Source organism: Rhinolophus sinicus, linkage group LG12 (genome assembly GCF_036562045.2).
Source record: "Rhinolophus sinicus isolate RSC01 linkage group LG12, ASM3656204v1, whole genome shotgun sequence".
Lineage (NCBI taxonomy): Eukaryota > Metazoa > Chordata > Mammalia > Chiroptera > Rhinolophidae > Rhinolophus > Rhinolophus sinicus.
Genome location: NC_133761.1, coordinates 48782306 through 48798928, shown reverse-complemented (window position 1 = coordinate 48798928; position 16623 = coordinate 48782306). Strand labels below are relative to the sequence as shown.

The following is a 16623-nucleotide window of genomic DNA, read 5'->3' as shown; positions in this document are numbered from 1 at the left end:
TGCCTTCCTTCTGTCAGTGAATGTGCGCCACCCTCCTCAGGAAACAGGCATCCTGAAGGCCCTGTGGGTTCGGCTGTGAGAAAACAGACAAGGCCCTGCCTGCACGGAACTTAGCTCACACTGTGGCGATACATAAACAGCAAACTAGAAACAAATGTGTCTGCCAAAATCCCTTAAGCTATATACATATTTGTTCCATATACATAAGGGGGTATGTTAACACGCCTTAAAAATAAAACTGCTAGCTTTTAAAAGGAATCAAATTTGGGTGCTTGGGATAACACTCATTTTGAGAGCATGGTTAGAGAAGGCCGCTGAGCTCTGAAGGAAGGGCCGGGGCCAGAGCACTGCAGTTTAGGCCCCAGGGGAAAGAGCACACGGACACGTTCAAGGAAGAGAAACAACACAGGGACGCTGAGAGAGAGGGAGGAGAGGAAGGAAAGAAGAGGTACATGTAGAAACCCTATCGGAGGACACGTAAGTTATGGCAGTGCATTTTGGGCTTCACTCTAACTGTACAGTGAGGAGGCGAGGGATTTGAGCAGGTGTCAGACAGAAGAGTCAGAAGCTCTGATCTGCGTCCCCAGACGCTGGCTGTTGTACTCAGATGGACTTGGTACAGCAGGAACGGGAGCCAGAGGACCCCCAGGAAGCTCAGGCAGTTGTCCAGGCGAGACAGAATGATAGACTTGGAGTAGGGTCAGAGCAGAAAACACAGAAGTGAAGAGCTTCAGAGTGCATTTGACAGAAAGAAAAGGAAAAGGAAAAACAGGTAACCTGTAGGTTCAATGGCCCAAAGGAGAAAGTTTGCTTCAGTAGACACAGCATTCCCTGCATGAGCAAAAGAGAGCCAAGAGGAATGCTGTTAGTTTATACTAAGCGAATGGCAGAATATCTACACTTTCAATTGACAACTAAAGAACAAAGGTCCAGAGAGGTGAAATTGCTCCTAAAGAGCTGGCTGTCACCTGCATTTTCTGTCTCGTATTTTCCAGCCCACGGACTTTTCCACCATCTATCACTACCTGCCTGACTCAGCTCAGTTCCCATTCAATATCTTGCATGGTTTCCTCTGGAAAGGAATTTCACCCGTATGGTCCTGTGTGGCACGGAGTGGTGCCTTCTTTCAGGAAATGTAACTAATAAATGGCATTGCCCTCTCTGTGTCACCACTCAGTAAATTCACTTTCATAAATTCAACTCATCACTTTCATAAATTAAACTCTCACAGCTACAGATTTAAAAATAGCCTTTTCAGGTAGGAAGACGGAGTATTATTAATAACAAAAAACAATGTTCCAAATATAGTGTCTTCTTGAAGATCTGCTCTTTTAATTCAGGCAGGGGATTAAATCAAGAAGGGAAGCCCTCCCAGGGGCTGGACCGCCTCCCAGAGCTCAGCAGCCAGAGCTGGGCCACTGGCTGCAGTGAAGGAGTCTGGGAGATGAGGGTTTCTGAACTAGATAGTTTACTGCCCTTCAGAATATCAGGATTTTTTAGGAAGGAAGAAGGGGAGAGAGGATGTCAGGTAGCCTGTTAGCACTGGCTGCTGAATACAGAGAGGATTATTAACGAGAACATTTTAAAGACTGAGCTTTTTCACAATGTTGCTCTCTCTTTGTATTCACAATCAGATTTGCACAACATTCTGAATAAGGCAATACAAACCAAGGAGTGATATTTAAGCGTCTATGGATTAGATAAGCTATGAGGTCCCATTATGCTAAAAATGTAAACATTCTGCCCATAGTCATCCACCACTGCATTGATAAGGGTCTGCTCTGAGAAATGTGTTGTTAGGCGATTTCATTGTTGCGCAAACATCACAAAGGTGCTTACACAAACCTAGATGGTACAGCCGACTACACATCTAGGCTCTATGGTACAGCCTATTTCTCCTGGGCTACAAACCTGTACAGCACGTTACTATATTGAATGCTGTAGGCAACTGTAGCACAATGGTAAATATTTCTGTATCAAAACATATCTAAACATAGAAAAGGTACAGTAAAAATATGGTATTAAAAAAGATAATGCAATGTCCACCTGTACAGGGCACTTCCCATGAGTGGAGCTGGCAGGACGGGAAGTCGCTCTGGGTGAGGCAGTGCGTGCGTGGGGGGTGAATGTCAGGACCTAGAACGTGGCTGTCCACTACTGGGGACTTTATCAACACTATGCTTCCCTGCTTCCTTCCAACAAGGTCAGAAACAGGACACGGAAGCTGGCAGTGCTGCTCCATGAACAGGGATGTGGGCTGGGCTGATGGGAAATATGGAGGAGAAACTGGCTGGTGAGGCATTGATCACTTAATTGTGACTGTTGGGAGGGAGTGAAAGCGGCCTGAGGACCAGTAGGAATAAGAAACCAAGATAAAGAGATAAAAGAACATACGGGGTTATCATGACGATGTGCTTTGGGCTCTTACGTACTGGAGCAGTGGTCAGATTAAGGAACTCTGTGGTATTCATAAAAAAGAGGGTGTTTAACACGCACAGGGTGGAGAACTAAGGACTTGGTATTTAAATTTGGAAATTGGTTTTTGGTTCTGTTAACCCTATTTGACACAAAGGGCTCTCGATGGCATTGAACTGATGAAATAAATAAAACTTATCTATGCTGTAGACCATTACAGCCTGAAAATATTTCCAAAATACAGGAACAGGCTGGTCCCACACCATCACAGAAAGCTGTCACTAAAGTGGCAGTGGCACTTGACACTTGTGAAGGTGGCTCCTGCAGACCTGAGTCCTGTACAGGATCTCACGTTCTCAATAAAGAACTACAGCCATGTCCTCTGAACACCATCAAGCCAGCTCTGGGAGGGCTGCAGCTCCCTCTGAATGTGTAACGCTGGGGGGACAGGCTCCTCTGTGTTGAGACAGGTCAGGGGCTGAGTGACTGGGATGTAATCTGTGCACTCAGAACAGAGGAGCTGAGAGTGAGGGGGCATTTATTACCAAGCCCCACAGATACTGCTCCTGTCAGGGAAAAAAACATCCTCCAAACCACAAATCCTTCCATGTCTTACAGGACATTTAGTTCCATGACAATCTTATGGGACCACTGTGGCATACATGGTCTGTTGTTAATGGAGACATTAGAGGCGGCGAATGATTGTATTTCAAAAAATTCCATATTGCTACAGTTAAGATACAAATGAGTATTTAATAAAATCAACCTTCTTCATGTTTCAACAAACATAGCTTCTTTGTAACTTTGAATCTGATGAGCAAGTAAGCAAAAAAGTATCTTCATTGACACAAAAAGTTAAGCACAATTGAATATTTATATTAAGACGCATATAGTAGCAATTACAAAATGTACTGAGAAACATCAACTTAGAAATTCCTATTCCTCATTAATCTGGCCTCTCAGATCAAACCACAACCCCCCTTTTCTAAAGCAAATAATTCAATGGAAAAAAACAAAAAGATCTTACCTTATACTACCTCAGCGGAAGTTCTGGATGTCATTTATTTGGCTTGTAATCAAACCCCAGGTGCTAGAAGAGAATAAGAAAATGGGGTTAACATATAGCCAGAACCCTGGAAAAGGGAAAATCAATAGGTTACACAAGATTTGAGACAGTGAAGGAAAAATACAGAATTTTCTATTGAAAGTGATCTCCTAGGTCATGGTACCTAACTATCTCATGTGACCAATGAGGGCACAGGTGGTTAGAGAGGTGAGGGACCTGTCATTGGCAAAATAAATGCTTCTATCAACTTCCTGCGAATGGCTCTTCCTATAGTTCCAAAGCTCCAGTCACAATGAAGGGACACATGAGTAGAGTGAGAGGAAAAAAGAAGTTACGCATCCCTTAATTTTCCACGTTAGAGATAGTGCTTTCCACGTATAACAAGTACGTTAGTCCTGTCTACTTTCAAAGAAGTCATGGGAATGATGCCTTAGGAATTCCAGTTGGCTACCTTCTCCCAGACACTGTTGGAAATATATACATACAGTTATCTAATGATTAGTCCAATTCTCACACAGGATACAATCCAATCTTAAATAAAATCCCCTCTCTCCATGTTGCACACTGATATTCACATTTTTAAATTGTCCAAGCCTGGCATTTAGTCCAGGAAAGACTGTCTTAGGAAAGCATCTCTTTCAGAAGGTTGACCTAGACAAAGAAAAAGAGGCAGCGAGTTCCATGAGAGGACAAGGAGGGACGTGTGTCCTTGTGAAGGACATCTTTGGGGACAGGGGGTCAGGAAGGAGGAGGAAGTGCTACTAGAGAACTTGAGGGTGAAACCTGATATTATTGAATTTTTCAAAGGAGGACCTTGCAGTTTCCACAGAATGGTGAAGGTGAAGTCAGATGACAAGCGGACGGGAGGCTGTGAGGTGACAAGTAGAGGGGTCCAAGGTGCCTATGGAGGGATTTCCTCAGCAAGGAAAACAGGAGCTTAGTGCAGCCTGGGAGAGTATGGCCTGGGACAAGGTAAGTGCAGGAATGAAGAGAAATGTTTACTTAATAATGAAAAAATAGATTTGTATTTTGCATTGTCATGTTTTTAAAGTATCAATCTTCAAAGGATTGGGAAAAAAGAAAAGTCATTGGTCCCCCATCAGTTTGAGAAGCACTACCTTAGAGAACATCAACTACTTTGTCGCCTCAGTGTCCCTTTCTCCTTTCTCTAGGGGCTCTGCTGCTCACAGCGTTGAACTGTCAATCAAGGGACCCTCTCTCAGCAAAAGGGGGACACCTGGCCATGGGAGTGCTGTTAGCTTGCTTCTCTCCCGGAGCCCCAATCTGAAGCATGTGTCCTAAGGAAGGAAATGGCTGGAGCTGATCACCTCAAGAGATCCACTCAGTTTATACATGGGGAAACTGAGGCTGAGAGTGTAAGTGAGTGGAGGTCACCTGAATCCAGGCAGTCTGACTCTTCCCACTACTTGCCTCGCCTCTTTCAGATATCGGCATCTCCTCAGGAAATACTGTGAGTACAACTGGAACTCCAGGAGAAAACTCAATCGTGTTAACACTCCCACTCCTACTAGATGCACTGATGGATCAGTCATCAAACAATACTCATGGGGGAGGACAGAGTCATTTCTGTTCCTTGTCTCTATCGGACAAACACACGTTTTCTGCCATACGGGGCAAACCAGTGAGCCTAGAATTCACCTTTCACTTTAGATTCCTTATACAATCTAATGAGCCACAGGTTGAGTATGTAGTGAATTCCATGGAGGCACGGGTCAGTCCTCTCACAATAACCGACTAAGGGTCTTGCACATAGTAGTTGCTCAATAAGTATTTGTTATGTGGTATTTATAATAAAAATTAACAATTATCCAGAACATAATTGCCTAATTTACAGTTAGGGGTCTCAACATGACTATATACTGAGATTCACATCAGTTTAAATACGTAAATGTTTAAGTCTCAATAATATAAAATTAAGTTGTACCCTTAATGATAACATAGAAATAAACACTATTCAGTCATTAAAGTGTCTGCTAATAAAAATCTGTGTTCACTAAATGAACTATAGAACAATAACTGAAATGGAACACTCTGCAGTGTTTCTGACCATGTTTCTGGAGAGTTCAACTCAGGAAAACATTCATTTTGACAACCAGTGCAGGAACTGGCCTTCACCCTAGCCTCCAGTTCTGTCCATTGCAAATGAATCGCACACGGCATTCACTTAGGGGCTGACTTCAAATCTCTGAATACAGATGACAGGCTCCTCCAAAGCCCTGCGAACATGGCTGAAAAGATCACATAATCAAAATATGATTGGTGATTCCAGAGACTGTTGTCATAAGCATGCAGTTAGTCTAACAAATAGGAAAACAAAGCCAGAGACGGAACGTCATCATGGAAGGCCAGAGCAGACGCTTCTCTCAACAGGCCAACAAACATGACTTTGATTTAGGATACATACTGAGAAATGCAGGCTCTCTTATTAATGTCTTCAAATTAGTAGCTGCTTCTGCCGGATCACCAGCATTCGTGGAGGTGACTGAGAAGAGCATCAATGAGGGAGCCATTTGGGACTTTTAGTATGATAACCTGAACTGTCCATTTCCTTAAAACTTTTCCTAAAAATCGTATCTGCTTACTTTCTAATTATTTTGAGTATGCATATTGCTCTTACCGCTAGGAAGAAGCAGAACATTTGAGTGGATGTTTTCCAATCTAAGCGGTTGATAAATGATTCTGGAGCCATCTGACTTGGACAGCATTATACCTGCTCACAGTCTTGAAATAAATAAGCTCCATTAACTAATTTAACTTCTTGTATTCAGCTGAAATTAGATCCTAGCCTCTCAGGGAGGACCTAGAATATTCTCCTTTTTCACTTTGCAGTGTATCTTTAGTTTTTTTTAATCTGCCTTATCAAAAGATCTAAATAACAAGTGCTTTGACAAAGTTGAGCCTGACAGCATGTTTTATGGGAACAGGATATAAATAGGAAACATAGTTCCAAGTGTATATATTATGCTACGTCTGGTTTGCATTAAGTTCTTATTCAAAAACAGCACTAAGTTCTGTGTTCATTGTGATGTCCTGTTGTACTTTATCTACTCCCATCAGAGCCCATCTTCTCATTTTTAGCCATCCCACCTAGACAAGGGGACACATAACTAATAAAAACACGGATTAGTTCTTATGAATGAAATCATTCATTCCTTCGTCATTACTCCCAATTTGCAGATGAGGCTCAGGAATCTAGTTACTGTCGCAAAGTTGCCCCGTAAGTAATTGCTAAACTTGATATATAAGCTTGGATCCTTTTAATTTCAAATCCCTCACACCAGTCTCAACAACAGCAACAGCAAAATTATTGCATCCTCACTGTATTCCAGACGCTATTCCAAGCCCTTCACATATACCCAATCACATACACCCAACCATTTACTCATCACAGCCCTGTCCATTGTTATCTGCATTTTACATATGAAGAAACAGACACCTGCTGTCTCTGCAGTACAATCACAGCTCTGCAAGGATTACTGAGGCAAACTTGGTGCTGTTTCATCTTTTCCCATGTTCCATCATCCTCTGTCCATTTCGTCATCCAAGTTACAAAATTAACACTTCTGGTTTGAATGCATAAAGATTCAGTAGGTCCAGCAATCTCTATGGCTTTTTTGAGAAGTTTTGTGAGCTGTCTGGATATTCGGTGGGCCGTGGTTGGTCCAAGTGGCACAGGAGTTGTTGGTGGACACTGAGAGCTCTGAGATGGACAGGCGTTCCTGGTCTTCCTGAGAACACAATGCTGTGGGAGGGAGGAGACAATCATGGGAATGGTGCTCTGGAGCTGAAGAAAAACCTCACTGTGGGGTTTGTTGTCAAGGAGTGTTACCACCACCCCGACTGCAGTGTCTGAGGAAATGTTCTGACCCAGGCTGGTTGATGGGGATACAGCATTAGAAGTCTTCCAGCATCTCCTTAGCTGTCATCAGGATGGTGGTAGGCTCAGTGCTCCACAGCAGCAGACAAGACCACAGCCAGTGGTAGGAAACACAGCAAGGTTTAGTGTTCTGGTGAGTGGACTGGTGACGGTGAAGCAAAGCCTTCAGAGCAGGAGTGCTGGGTGGGGGTGGTGGAAGACCCACTTCAAATAAGAATGAGGAGAGCAAACCAGGATTCAGGGAACATGAACTACAAACACTGGTGTCCCAAGACCCCATCAGAACCCTTGAAGGCTACACAATCACAGAAGGCACCAAACAGAGGGGACAATTCTCCTTTACTGACAGAAACAGCATGGCTGAGCCTTGCAGGTGGTCGTTTTCAATTCTCAGAGATCCCTGAGCCTGAGGCCTGTGAAAGTGGGTATTGAGAAGCTTAGAAAGTCTCATCACACCAACAGTACTAGAAATTTCAGGTAATATCAACAGACAATTAAGTGAAAAGAAAAGTACTGCTCCCCATTTCTATTTTGGCAGAGAGCAGTAAGGGAGAAGAAAAGTTTGCCTGTGTGCATGGAAAAACACTGCCTATCAATCCAGTTTCAGCAGAACTAATCTCATACTGTTGAGATAAAAGTTCGAGGCTGAATTCAACTGGATATAAAAATTTTGTGAAAGGTATTATCCGAACTTTGTAATTTCACATTTCACTCCATGTACACAGAAATGTGAGTGAAAGGAATTTCATCAACAATATTAATACGTGTTGGTTGTGTAAGCTTGTGGCTTTTTGTGTAATTAGATGGGATTTTGGTGTTCTCCTATATTTTATTTTTTTATAATTCAGAAAAAGATGTTTTTAACAACTAGTATTTCTATAGTGCCAGTTAAATAACGGAAACTGATTTCTTGCATCTACCGTGTTTCCCTGAAAATAAGACCTAGCCAGGCAATCAGCTCTAATGTGTCTTTTGGAGCAAAAATTAACATAAGACCTGGTATATTATATTACATTATACTATATTATATTACATTACATTATATTATATTACATTATATTATATAAGACCCAGTCTTATATTATAGTAAAATAACATGGGGTCTTACATTAATTTTTGTTCTAAATGACGCTTTAGAGCTGATGGTCCAGCTAGGTCATATTTTCGGGAAAACATGGTAACTGAGGTTTAATCAGTTCTTCAGTATTAAGCTATTTTAAAACAAAATAAAAAGAAAATTAAAGTAGTATTAAGTATAACTTTTTAAAGAGATTTATGTATATATTTTACATAACATGTTAAATATAAAGTCATTTTAACAATTTCATAAACTAATTCATGACCTTATAAAATTATGCCTGTTGGCTGCAGTAGGCAGTTAAATGTCACTTCACTATATTATTTTAAAAGATGCAAAGAAAACTTAGAAAGGAGAAACTTAGCATAAAACAAAATATACACAATTTTATTATCCTACAGTATTCTATGTTTATTTTTCTTCCTGTTACAGACTGAATTGCATCCCTCTCAAATTCGTATGTGGAAGTCCTAAGCTCCCCATGTGACTGTATTTGGAGATGGGTTCTTTAAGGGAGTAAGTAGGGTTAAGTAAGGTCATAGGGGTGCCAGGCTGTAATCCGATAGGACTGGAGTCCTTAGAAGATGAAGAGAAACGTCAGAGCTCTCTCATTCACTTCCTCTCCCTCTCTCTCTCTCTCTTTCTTTCTCTCTCTCTCTCTCTCTCTCTGCTTGTACACAGAGAAAAGGTCATGGGATGACACAATGAGAAGGCACTGTCTGCAAACCTAGGAGAGAGGCCTCCCCAGAAACCAACCCTGCTGGCACCTTGATTTTGGACAACCAGCCTCCAGAAGAAGAAATTCCTGTTGTTTAAGCTGCTCAGTCGTTGGTATTTTGTTATGGCCACCTGAGCAGATTAATACACTCCTAATTTGATATTCAGTTCTACAGTGAACAAAAACCTACTGGAGGTGACCTCTAGCTTTGCCTCTAGTTTTGGCTTTTTTCTTTTCTTTTTTTAGTTGTCTTTAAAATCATAGAACGTTGAAGCTAAAAGAATTAAAGAATCACTTAGCCCAAGTCCTACCATTTCTGAATTTTGTTCTTTGGTTATAAGTGGTGAATTGAAAATGAACTTTGAACTTCAAGTAGACTATATATGAGGACAATATATCCCCCTGTTTGCCAACATCTTTCAGTGTAAGGATAAAAACAAAGAGACAAATCTTGAAACCTTACTTACTTTCATAGTATAGTTAATTTGAAGGCAGTGCATAACATTGGGCATTATGGGGGCCTATGTCTGAATTAAAGAGTGAAAGGGTAATTTATTGTATGTGATTCATCATATTTTTAAAACTCGTGAGACAGGGTGGTCAAAAGGACAGTCTGTGTCACTGGCAGAAATGAGGTGGGAAGAAATAGGAGCCATGAGTTTACACATGTTTATATTTCCTTTTATACAGAAAATTATTATTTTCTACCTATTTATCCACATTGGATTTAGAGCTGGTTGTGAGCTGACATACACATCTGTGGGTAGGCCTAGGAGACTAACTCATTTGTAATTCCAAGGAATCTATGGAAACAGAATGGGAAGATAGAAGGTGGGCAGGAGGCCTTTTGTTCACCCTGGTTCTTCCACTAACTTTGCTTTTGGGCCTTCATCTCTGTCAGCCCAAATTCCAGGAAGCTAACAATTTAGGAACAGAATTTGAAATATGACCATATATTACAGATAATAAAGTGTTTTTCTTTTTCTTTTTTTTAGTTATAAAATCATGATGCTCATTTAGTAAACCAAATGATCATTCTTTTTTTTTATGATACCTACTTACTTAAAGGGAAAAAAAAGAATGATTTTTGTCTCCCCCATTCTCACTCTCAAATTCAATCCCCTTGAATGTTAACAGTTTGATGCTTATCTGTTTAAGTGACTTGTCTTATCATGCACGTTTACCCATTTCCTTTACTATTGCCCTACCATTCATATTACAATGCGTAAGCTCCCCTCACTAAACAATACGGTACAAATTTTTCATCAACCCCTGTGGGTCTAACTGAAGCTCTAAAGAGCTGGTAAACCCACCCCATCACACATCTGCCATAATTTGTTCAATCTTTCTGCTTTGCGTGGAATGAGGAGTGTTTCCTTGTCTCTATTATAAACAATTTAACAATAACGTTCATTGCATGCATATATATATGTTCATTTTTGTAGTAATATATGCCTCAAGCTCTAATTTATAGGTCAGAGGGTCTTTCCATTTTATACTTTAGTAGATAACACCAGTTACTTGTCATAAATGTTGTGTTTACCACTTTCCTCACCATAATTGGGTATCACCTCTGTCTGTCTACCTGTTCCTTGGCTGTAAATCTATATGATTATTGGCAAGAAAAACAGTATTCTCAGTGGTATCTCTTTACTTTTTGTTGGGCTTCAGAGATGATCTTGTACCAAGTCATATTGGAACAACCTGTGGCCTCTGTTCCAATGTTGTGGCATAAGAGGCAGATAATGCTTGGAACAATATGTTTTAGGAAAAACAACAGTAACTACTATTCAGAGTAAGGGTTTTTAAAGGCTTGTGTTGTACTGACTAAAAATGAGTAAATGTTCCATTCAGTAAGTTTTCTCTACATGGAAACACATTCTGATTTAAAAGTCATTGTTCTTATTTTCTCCATAACACCATAATTTAAAAACTGTCTAACTCACCAAATGGTCTCCCGTGTTCTTTAAAAGTTCAAAAATATCTATAATAAAGGAAAAGGTCCAGTCTCTAGTTCCTTCATTTTATAAACAACATTATATTTTTAAAACGCTGCTCTTCAGGCCGAGATGACTTGGTTGCGATGCTTGGAAATGTTAATCACCCTTTTCTTCAGGTAACCTTTCAGCAGTTCCCACTCAGGTGGCTCATAATTATAGTCCTTAAATCTCAGTCTCCCTCCCTCTCTCTGAAGTTAAGTCACAATATGAATGTGAAAGCCAGGAAGGTGTATTTCTTAATTTTGGTCCAATCAGTGTTATGGAGACTGATCTAATAACAGTGTTTAAGGGGCTCAAGGATCTAATTTTAAAGGGAAAAAAGGTACCTGAAGTTTAAAGGACCACTAGGGATCTGCCACCTAAGATCCCTCTCTGTACTGTACTGGAACAGTCAGACTCATCAACTTTGCTTTGGAATTGATTCAATGAGGAAGAATCAGTAATGATATTGGCTTAGTTTAAAATCATACCTTAGGCAGAGACGATCTTAAAATAATAATAATGACAGTAGATTTTGCACCTGCCTAGGGTTTACTTGTTTGGCGAATAATATTTTTCTTTCTTCTCGCCCCCCCAGCCTCTTTTACTGTTCATTTAAATAATCATAGGTTGGGTCTTCAGTAGTAGCTGAGTCTGGACTTTGGTCAGTCACTTGGTTTGGTGCCTTGGTTTTCTCATCCACTGCTTGAAGTTTAAATCATCACCTTTCCTCAAAGGAATATAAAATACTACACCTTGTAGAAAAGAGAAAGGAAACGCTACATCTCAATGACAATGTGGCTTTCTTTTGAATGATGGAAATGTGTGTGATTTTCCTTTTTTTCCTAACACTCGTTTTCCAACTTTTTTTTTTAATGGGAATGTATTACATTTTAAGGAATAATTTGAAAACAAATCCCCTACAATATGAAGCCTGATCTCCTCTCCAAGTCAGACAGAACCTTCATGCTTGACGCCCGCTGGCCTCTCTAAGCTTCTGTCCCCACACTTCCCCTCTCAGCTGTTAGCTTCTGTGCCTACCGTACTCCTGGTAATTAAAAATTCCAATGTTCATTGCAGCTTTATTTACAGTGGCCAAGACATGGAAACAACCAAAGTGACACTTGATAGATGATTGGATAAAGAAAATGTGGTATATATACACAATGGAACACTATTCGGCCATAAGAAAAGACGAAATAATGCCATTTGTGACAACATGGATGGATCTTGAGATTATTATGCTAAGCAAAATAAGTCAGACAGAAAAAGTCAATAGCCATATGATTTCATTGATATATGGGATATAAAACTAAAAACAACAAAGGAACAAGACAAACAAATGAAGAAACAAATACTCATAGAAACAGACAATAGTTTAGTGGCTACTGGAGGGTAGAGGAGGAGGGGGGTGGGAGATGAGGGTAAATGGGATCAAATATATGGTGATGGAAGGAGAACTGACTCTGGGTGGTGAACACAGAATGTGATTTATAGATGATGTATTACAGAATTGTACACCTGAAATCTATGTAACTTTACTAACAATTGTCACCCCAATAAACTTTAATTAAAAATAAAAGTTATCCCTACTTATCTATTCATGTGTCTGTCTGCCTCTTTCACAGGATTGTAGGTAAGGACTGAATGCCCCAGATGTGCCCTTAAGTCTACGTGGCTGCCCAGGTACACAGACAGCTCCGACCAGAGCAAATGAAGTCATGCCTGGAAAATCCTGAAGTGACAGGCACTTCTCAGCGTGCACTGCAGCCAAGCCATACTCCTTAGGAATATAGTGGACTAAACAAACAAACAAACTTAACTGCATGCAGAGACTGAGAAGATTTATAAATGTACCTTTAAGATACAAGGTAAGCAGGGTACTTAGGGACACTGTCATACAGCAATAGTATGGGGACATAAAATGGACTATCACCAGTGTTTCAATTAGACACAAAAGGAACGTCCAGTTGACCATTTAACAGCAGCCATCTCTTCTATAGACTGACATCCACTGTGTGATTGTGTGTATAGCAATGGAAATTAATATTAGAACTTTCCATCATTCACAGCGTGCTGCATATAATTATGCTTATAAAACATGTGTTTTAATGTCACATTATAGATCCAAAATTTTTCATACAACATCAGTTTTACAAAAATTAACTCTTGCTGGTATTGTGGTGGAGAGCCACTGTCTGGATTCTAGTATGTGACCAGAATGATATAACTAGAGCAGGCAAAATCAAGCAATCAGAAGACTCTCCATAGGTGTTTATATTTTCTAGACGGCACCCAACATCCCAGGGGCTCCACAACACTCAGAAAAGGAGATAAAATTGAAAAGTACTGGGTTAAATGCTACGTCACACCATTGATCTCTACAACAGGATGACTCAGAAGTGGAAACTGAGCTGTGCATTGTGAATTTCTTAAAGGAAGACGCATTCTGACTTCTGATTTTCTAGTCATTTGGCCACGTGAGGTTTTCCGAGGGGACCCAGGTCAACGCTGCATTACACAAATAGCACAGGAAAAAGACCTACACTTCAAAATCTAGCCTAGCTTGAAAACGAACTTGCTCTTAAGTCTGGATAAGTAGTTTCCCCAAATTCATAGACTATAACATCATTAAAAATAAATTTGTCTTTCTGAAATGGAAATTATGCATGGTGTGTTGCACAACAAAAATTAATTGATTTGGGATAGGAAAAAACACTCCATAACAATATTTAGAGATATATATTTTAACTACCATAGTTAAAATGCAACCATGACAGCCTTAGACACACTCTTAAAAATCTAATGAGCTCCTGAAACTATATTTAGCTAAAATTTCAATCTCAAATATTTGGAAAGGTCAATTTGGATGGGATGAATTATAATTTTGGCAAAACTATTGTACAGCTGTTCTCAGGAAATGTAATAATGTCAGTGGTGTAAACAACATATTTAATCAGTTTCCCTGGAGTTTTTCTTGTTAATTATGTTTCAAACATTCTCAAGTGTTCCAAGGTAATACAGCTTTTTCCTACTGGTTTATGCAGTATCTGTGGTTGGTAAATGGTTAACACACACTGCTGAATAACAGTATGTCTGGAGTCCAGGGCCCCTGGTCCATGGAGCAAACACACAGAAAAAGAAACTCTTAATTAAAAATTACATTTTAAAAGAACAATTACATGGCAAAACGTCCTTTATATTATGTTAAGGAAAAAACAAAACCAAAAAAAACCTAAAGCTGTCTGGACAACATGTCCAAAATTGTATAAACACAAATATATAGACGAAATAATCCTTAAAAAGACACGGAGAATTTAGGTTAAAATAAAAAACTCAGATTTTTATCTAAATTTCATATTTTATGCAACATTGTTCTTTTGTACAGAGGCGCCTTGGAGCCCCGGCTCCGGGAAGACAGGCGGGCCCAGGGAGGAGGCTAGGAGCTGGGAATCTTCCGCCCCAGCCACCACCTTTTCTGGCCTGCGGAAGAGTGTTAAGACAGCGGGGCTGGGAAAGAAGACCCTCCTTCCATCCCCAGCCCCCACCCTTTCTAGCCAGCCTAGAGCAGGGCAAACACATCCCCAGCTGCAGAGACGCAGGGGTTCCCAGGACAAAGAGAGAACACAAAGCCAAGTGCCGGACTCTACTTTGCGTCCCACAGCAGACCTCTCCCTCCCGCAGAGGGAGGATATCTAACATTTGAGACTATTAAACTCCATACCTGGGCCCCTCCCCGCTCTTCCAATCCTACCCCACCCTTCCAGAGACTTAAACTGGCTCCTGATCTGAAGAGCAGTGTCAGATTACAGAGGAGCCTTGGGGTTTGGGCTAAGGGAAGACTGGCCGCTGGCTTTGGTCCAGGGAAGAGGCTGAGAAGAGTGTGGTTTGCCCTGGACTAGGAGACAGAAGACTCATCCACCCCAGATACCACCGTTTCTGGCCTGTGGGTGGGGTGTGACACAGCTGGGCTGGGAAAGAAGACCCCTCTTTCCATCCCCAGCCCCCACCCTTTCTGGCCTGCCTAGGGCGTGGCAATTACATCGGAGGCACTCCCAGGGATCAGCAGTAAGTGGTATATACAGCACTCAGCTTTCAGCAGCTGAGGAATTCCCTGCCGCCACACACACACACAGGGAAGAGGTGCCCTAAGACTCAGGAGAGCTGGACACAGGGCTGGTGGTGCTATTCTCGGTGTGCATATGTGCCGGCAAGGGCAGAAACTGCACTGACTTTGTAAAACCTACTGTCCAGACCCCTCAGCCCCACGCATCTAAAGCTGCAGCCTCAGAGTCACTCTGGGCATCAGGTGACCGGCTCTACCTGCACAATACGCAGGGGATTACTTGGTGGGCTTAAGCCACAACTGGCGCTGTCTTTTTTTTTTTTCTTTTCTTTCTGTTTTGATTTGTCTTTATATTTTGACATCTTTGCCTGTGTCAGTGGGGATTCTGTGCTACAGCAGAGAACAACTTGGAGATTACTTGGTGGGCTTAAGCCACAACTGGCGCTGTGTTTTTGTTTGTTTGTTTGTTTTTGTTTGTTTGTTTTTGTTTGTTTGTTTGTTTTTGTTCTGTGTTGATTTGTCTTTATATTTTTGACATCTTTGCCTGTGTCAGTGGGGACTCTATGCTATAGCAGAGAACAACCTGGAGATCACTTGGTGGGCTTAAGCCACAACTGGCGCTGTGGTTTTTGTTTGTTTGTTTGTTTGTTTGCTTGTTTTGTTCTGTTTTGATTTGTCTTTATATTTTGACATCTTTGCCTGTGTCAGTGGGGACTCTGTGCTATAGCTGAGAACAACCTGGAGATTACTTGGGCTTAAGCCACAACTGGCGCTGTTTTTTTTTTTTTTGTTCTGTTTTGATTTGTCTTTATATTTCTGACATCTTTGCCTATGTCAGTGGGGGTTGTCGATTGTTTTTTACATGTGAATGTATTTGACTTTTCCTTGTTGTTATTGTTGTGCTTGGTGATTTGCTTTGTTCTGTAATTGCCCTACCAGTGCCCAGCTTAAGAGGCACAAGATTCAACATACCCAGCGCCAACTCAGGCCAAGCCAGAGTACTACGGGTTTGACCTACAAGTGACACACTCAGAGGATTCTTTACAGGCACATAGAGGCCAAAGGGCAAACCACATCTAAGCGGTCAATCCTCACGCAGCAGAATACCCTGCGTGGGCAAAGCCAAGTCTCACAACTAGTCAGCCTAGGAGTTAACTCCACCTACTCACAAGCGAAAAGCAATTAAGGATCTTCTTTAACAGGACAATATACACAACACAAGAGTCACTTTTAGAGCACACGCAGGGGAGAAGAACAGTCAAATATAAAGGACATTTATTATATACTAATCCAGCAAGAACTAAGAACTCCAGGGCACCTATCTAATACATCGAAGCAAACACAGAGAGTCAGCCAGAATGAGGAAACAAAGAAACATATCCCAAATAAAAGAACAGAAGAAA

The 16623-nt window shown here is 41.0% G+C and overlaps 1 protein-coding gene across 5 annotated transcripts in view; it reads right to left on the bottom strand.

The window, feature by feature from the left end:
• CHRM3 (cholinergic receptor muscarinic 3) overlaps window positions 1-16623 on the bottom strand; it is a 446537-nt gene that overhangs the window by 241731 nt on the left and 188183 nt on the right. For all 5 annotated transcript variants that reach the window (XM_019746845.2, XM_019746847.2, XM_074316778.1 and 2 more), the window contains exon 3: window positions 3443-3505. The gene's annotated coding sequence lies outside the window, so the exon portion shown is untranslated. The remainder of the gene's footprint in view (window positions 1-3442; window positions 3506-16623) is intronic.